General features: G+C 34.0%; 1 long non-coding RNA gene across 2 annotated transcripts in view; it reads right to left on the bottom strand.

Moving 5' to 3' along the window:
* Positions 1–1,859: 1,859 nt before the first annotated feature.
* The window catches only part of LOC106884135 (uncharacterized), a 16,000-nt gene continuing 11,127 nt past the window's right edge, over positions 1,860–6,732 (bottom strand). Inside the window, exons 3-4 of one of the 2 annotated variants that reach the window (XR_008263534.1) lie at positions 4,486–4,722; positions 1,860–2,726 (exon numbers count right to left, since the gene is read on the bottom strand). This is a non-coding gene — a long non-coding RNA (uncharacterized LOC106884135). The remainder of the gene's footprint in view (positions 2,727–4,485; positions 4,723–6,732) is intronic. The other variant, XR_001411204.2, reaches the window with a different exon arrangement.

The following is a 6,732-nucleotide window of genomic DNA, read 5'->3' as shown; positions in this document are numbered from 1 at the left end:
GAAGCAATCCAATTCTTGTATGTCTTGATTTCTTTTAAGAAGAAATGATGTTTGATCTGAATTGTTCGTTCTGTTGAAGAGCTTTCAAGTTTCTTAACGAAATATATTTCTATCAGCATTTAAAACATTGTTTTTAATCATAAAACGATGCTAATTCGGATACATGTGCAATTCCAAAGTACATGTTACCATTATACTGTAAATTTGTTAATTTAATTTAATTTATTTGTGTAAGGCAAAATTACCGTATTTGATAGCATATATGATGCAATTTTCTTTCTAAAATAATGTCTCAAAATTTCACTCCTGTTCCTATTTGAGAAGTTGGGCTTATATTACAAGTTTTAATGCTCTAAAAACTTTTTTTCTTGAATACGAGCTACTAAACTAGGCCTGCATCTAATATAGCCGTACGTCTGAAATGATATCAAATACAATTGTTTTTTAAGGTTTGAACTCAGAATCCGGAGAACCGACACTGAATATTCTCATGCATTAAGTCAGAGACACTTTTTTTCTTCAGTTTATTTTACCGCCATGAATTAATGAAAAAATATTTCAAGGAGACAGAAAGGGAGGGTGGGGATTATATTCACGGGAAGAAAGAATGGATGACATTTAAGGGCTTCTCCTCAAATGCATATGGCTTTTCTCTCACCACGTACGCACACAAACACACACACACACACACACACACACACACACACACACACACACAAACTATATATATGCGAGAGAGAGAGAGAGAAATAAAGAGAGAGAGAAGGAGAGGCTGACATTATGACTAAGGGTGTTCTAGCGTCTTTTATCACACGCGTTCATAAGTTAGAAGCGCCCTTCTTTGGAGGGGCAGCCAAAACAATTCAAATACATTTCTACTGTCGTTGGTTTTGAGGTTGGTATTTTTGGCGTTTTTTAGATACTTATTTTCTTATAAGTTTGTATGTAGGCAGCGACTCTAGCGTCAATTTGTCACCTCTTGCTTTCTTTTTCGCTTAGTTTCCCATATGTGTCAGAAAGGAAAACAAAAATTATGAATAAGGGAAGAAAAAAAGAAAAGAAATAATGAAAACCCATTCTGAGTCACAGATAGACAAACTGCTATACACATATACACGCATATATAATGTGTGTATACACATACAGATATACATACATGCACATATTAATCTTAAAGACACCACACACTATCTAAATGCAGAGATAATATATATTGTGGGTGTGTGTTTGTGTGAGAAAGGGAGAGACGGCGGATAGAGAATAAAAGAGTGAACAGAGAGAGAAAGAAAGAGAGAGTGAGACAGACAGAGAGAGATTTGTGTGTTTTTTTTTACTTCAAAGTAACCATGTCCTACTTGGCTGAGTTTTGTAAATTTCATGTTTTTTTTTTATCTTATTATTATTTTCTTTGGGAAAACGAAGAGTTTTAAGTCAGTAAAAAAACAACAGGGGCCAAAACATACAATATTGGGAATATTCAACAACATGAAATCCCCTACCACATCTTTTAAAGTCGTATGTTTGTTTTTATATCTATACATGTGTGTATAAGTAAGCGTGTGTATATGTTTCTAATTTTAGAGTTTTGTAACTCAAGCCCCACTGTTGTTTTATTCTTTCATTATATCTGCGTAGTAATTCAATACAGCATTGTGAAGTAACATTTAGTGCAAAGAATAACACAGTCTTCATAATGGCATGGCATGGCCCACATATGTTATTTTAGAGATACTTATGCTTGCAAAAATGTTCCCATGCAAAAAATAAACAACTAAATAAATAAATAAACAAATTATTAATATTCATTTGAATCAAGAAGTCGTACAAGTCATTAATTATTTTAATGAGATAACTGGATAAATAAAATAGCGTTCATTTTCTTTGTCCAAAATATGATTTTTTAATTTTTTTATAGTGTTAGACAATAAGGATGTGTGGCAATAGCTACTGAGTTTTCGAGTCCTTCACATAGGGTAAAGAAGTCAGCTCGATTAATCTAACCGCTTCAATCTTTTACTTGCTTCAGAATTAGACTGCGGTCATGTTGGGGCACGTCTTGAAACGCTTTTTTTGAACGGATCGCCCCACGTACTTAATTTTGTTTTCAAAATTCTCGCAGCGTGAAGTTTGAAGTCATGGAGGATGGTGATTTTACAAAGAAGGGAAGGGAAATGAGATAAAAAAAAAAAGTGATACATATGAAGAGTTGTTGGTTGTCTGAGAGTTGTAGTGGATACAAATACTCGTAGAGGGAGTTATCGGAAAAATCACCATTCTGTTTTGTTTCTTTAATTATTTGCACTCTCTGCTGAAATGCCGCCAAGGCCAGCTATGCCCTTCGGGATCAATTAAAGAGGGCCAGTCAAGGACTGAGTTCGGTCAAGTCGATTAAACCCTTACTCTGAAAATGCTGGCAGGTATCTAAATCAGAAGCAAACGTTACTGTTATTCAGATGTAAACGTAAGTAGCTGGGCAAGTGGAATCTACATGTATCAAAATTCCAACTTTCGGAGTGGAGTTTGAGTATAAAGTCATCCTAGAGAAAATTCATATATTATAAATAAATAAGCATGATATTTGTGCTTCAAAGAGCAACAAGATATGTGGTTTGACATATTAGTAAAACGCTGAGATCAAATTCCGCCGAGGTTTGACTTTGCCTTTCACAATTTCGGAGTCGATGAAATAAGGACCAACTGGCTCCCGTCACTAAAAAAATTCAGGCCTATAGTAGAAAAAATATTAGTTAGAGACAATTTGGTGATATCAGGACTGGATGTGAGTTTACATATGTATGAGAAAAAAGAAGAGAGAATATACATTTGTATATATGTACAATTTTGTATGTTATATAACGAAACCGGTTAAATATTTAAAATATTATTCCAGGAAAATAGAAATCAGATTTTATTCCCTCATCGTCCTACGTTTAATCATCTACGATATATTATGGACATATTTTAAGAACTTTTCGCAATAGAGAAGGCGTAGAGTAAAAGAAAGTGATATATCGCTGGGCGAATGCCATATCATTAATTAGCTCAGTTCATTATAGTTGTAATGACTTTGATCTCAGTTCTATCTGATTAGTGCTGACCTGAGGAAAAACAACATTTTCCCAAATAATTCTAACACTGATTGCGTAAGTGGAGCGATAGTTCTAGCATACAGATATTAAATTCTTTATTTCAAACAGTATGGCAATATAGACATTACGTGACTAGCAATATCACGCTCAGATCTTGATCACGGTTTTGGCTTCTGTTTTGGTCACCAGGAAAACCTAGATGCACTAGCAGAACAATCTATAACTGATAGGAAAGTGAAAAAAGTGAATACTGGGAATAAATATCACAGTATTTCTGCGATCAATACTGTGTCGTACAACAAATAATAATCTGTTTTGTTGTGTTATTGTGTATTTTCCCTCGGTGTATCAGAGACACAATCATAGTATTTTGAGTAATGGATCTGTAAATTTCCCTCCTCTAGCTGTCTACGTACTAAGGATCTGTTCGATAAAGATTCATTTGGGGCTACGCATCTGCAACAATAATAACAATATTAATAGCAGTGACATACTAACGACCTTTAGTAATTTTTGTCGTTTCAAACAGTAAAAAATATATGTTCGTACAACTGTGCATCAGAAGAACACCTGGAATTATTTAAGAGGTCCTAGAACGGTGAACGTCAGGGTGAATATCAATAGGATTCCAAAATAGAAGAGCGTAATAAAAAACAATTACTTTCTTGTTACTTCTTTGTGGAATTGAAAGCTGTTGCTAGCAATAACCTGTTTACATAGGCATACTCAAGACGTAAACACTTGTTGCTTTAAGACTATGAATTTGCTGCGATTGTTTATTGCCATAAGTTTATTTACAGTACAATTCTAAAGGCTCCAGGAATATAATAAACGTCATATCTGATTTTCACTGCTTTTACAATACTGGGTTTGTTAGCTTCATTAAAATAAAAGCAACATTTACTGTACAAATGTCATTAAATCACGAAGGGAATGAATGAGAAAGAACTTATTTTCATTCTTTTATGAAGAATATTGATATTGTAAATGAAACAAAATAATTTCAGAAAGACATAGAAAGTGGATCACGCAACGAATCATTCAAAGTGCATATCATTTGCTACACAGATAGGCACAGATCCTTGCATATACCTGTCCTCATTTGTCACCACCATTATAAAGAAATAATGAGCTCTTTAATAATTAAATATAAGTGTTCAACTATTTACTTGGCGTGTAAATAATCAATTGAATTGATATATCTCAGTGCTTATAATGGGTGTCTGACAAGTACGTTTGATCCAGTAGAATTTGATCGTAAAACATTTACGGATGACACTAATTATAAATATTTCTGTATCTGCTTTCCAAAGCCCTAAATGATTACATGAAGTCACAGATAGGGAAGTAAATCCAATCACTCTATACACTCACTGGGTCCTCACTAATGACTTACTCTACAGTACAGTAGATTCCACCAGTAACGCTATGCAGTATCAGAGGGGCAGTGTGAACTCGCAATTTCACGGCTAATCATCCTGTTCTTTGTCAGCTTCACCATCTTTCTCGTTTAATTAGTGTTAATTTTAACGTAGAACATTACCCATCCTTTTAGTTTTCTCTCGCGCAATTTATAGAATAGTGATGGAGTGTGGCTCGTTGTATTTCCACGGCAGCCAGGAAATGTGGTGTTCTATTGAAATACATTAGTACACAGAAATATATTAGCACACGGTTAACTGGATATATTTTGCACATTGTATGTCAGCAACATAAATGTATAAAAACAGCTGAAATTGTCAACATATTGAAAATGTAATGTAACTGCTAAGTTGTTTGTTTTGTATTAGAAAAGAAAATCATCAAAAGTAGTATCCCTACCGGAAATACATAGAATGAGATAACAAGAATGTTGGCATAATTTCTTCACTCGAAAAATGATTCTGGATCAGATTTAAAGGAAAATAAAGAACAAGCATTTTCTTCACTGTCTTCGTAAGCGCAAGACAAATTATCGTTGAGTAGAATGAGGCCGCGGGACATTTATATCTTACTGCAGGAAATTTGTGGCGTACAGGAAATTAAGCGGCTTTAACTGGAAATCGAAACGAGCTGAGGCCTCACGAGTCGGAAGCTTATACTTTATGCTATGGAAATCACCATAAGGGAATTACAAGATATAAAAAAAGAACAAATCTTAGAACTTTAATTGTGATTCTTAAGAGTTGCCTCTTCATAATTCTGAAGCATTTAAAGTACTAAATTGATCTTGTAAATTTGAAACGTCAGTCAAAAATAAAACCAGGTTCGAATTATGTGTAAGTAAAATTTATGCTAAATCTAACTTGTTTAGGAGGGAAATGCATTTGGCGATGAAAATTTATACAGCCAAGGAAGAGTATACATTGAATTTCTAAGCTTCTATCTTCAAATTTCTATCCTATCTCAGAATAAAGTAGCCATTGCATTTCGTATATGTTACACCCTGCACTCGACTCTACATTCACTCCCTTGTCTCTTCCTGAAGTCTTCTACATTCTACAATCCCTTTAACTCTCCCTGATAAATTCATAAATATCAGATCGAAGCTGGCTGTTTGAACGTTTACTATCATAATTATTCAAGAAAATGCATAAGGCACAGCCAACACACATTCAACAAATACATAGATCTTACACTTAAAATGTACATCCATACATGAACGTTCAGTTATATAGTCACACACGGTCCTATTTACAGTCGAACCATGGGAGCTATAAAAAAAAATACAAAACCCAGCAAAACCACCGGATCGTTCTACACATCTGTGTAATTTTTCGCACAATTCCCCCCAGCCGTTTAACTGTGAATCCCAAGACAAGAAAGAATCGCCCATGTCAAATTTATATATATATATATTATTCCATATATATGTTATATATATATATATATATATATATGCATGTATATATAAAATCAGAAAAAAGCAACACGGATTTTAAAGGTTATTGCAGTACGCACGTTTCATGCTACTCTATCTATTTAAGTAATGCGAACATTACATTAAATGCAAAATGCAGAGCAATCTTCAGTTGCACAAGGGTATAGAAAATTTACTGAAAATTTCAGCAGAATTGACATATTACTTTTGTGACAACATTTAAAATCTAAGTGGGAAAGGAGAATACATAAAAAAAACCATCTTGACATAGCCAAGGCTAGCAAGCTAGTACTTAATTCTAGGTAGAATTGTAACTGTCTCTGATTTTATTTGCTTCTTATCTAGTGATTTAAAGTTTAAGGAGGCAATCAACCTTTCACTTATAAGGAAAGGGAAGGTGTAAACATTATACATGTATATATGGTTATAAAGATGTTTTCATTTCAAGGATGCAGCTTACTCCCTTGGGGTCAGACATGCCGTTTAACTCCTGCATATAGCAGTTCCCGGTGAGACCATACTTCGCCATGTGCATCAACAAATCCCAAGGCCAAACACTATCGGTGACAGGCATCCATTTGGGGGTTTTCCATTCAATTAGGATAACAAATTGATTAACCTATTCTTTATAGGATTTTCCACTAAAATTGGCTACACCCCATTTTCAACCATAACTTTTATCAATTTTGACATATTTAGCTCAAACTTCATGCCAGCATTACTTAGGATTCATAGGATCTTTGAATGCTTTAAGTTCTCAAAAAAAAAAAAAAAAAAAAAAAA

Source organism: Octopus bimaculoides, chromosome 2 (assembly GCF_001194135.2).
Source record: "Octopus bimaculoides isolate UCB-OBI-ISO-001 chromosome 2, ASM119413v2, whole genome shotgun sequence".
In the NCBI taxonomy this organism is placed as follows: Eukaryota; Metazoa; Mollusca; class Cephalopoda; order Octopoda; family Octopodidae; genus Octopus; species Octopus bimaculoides.
This window is presented reverse-complemented; position numbering and strand designations above follow the sequence as displayed.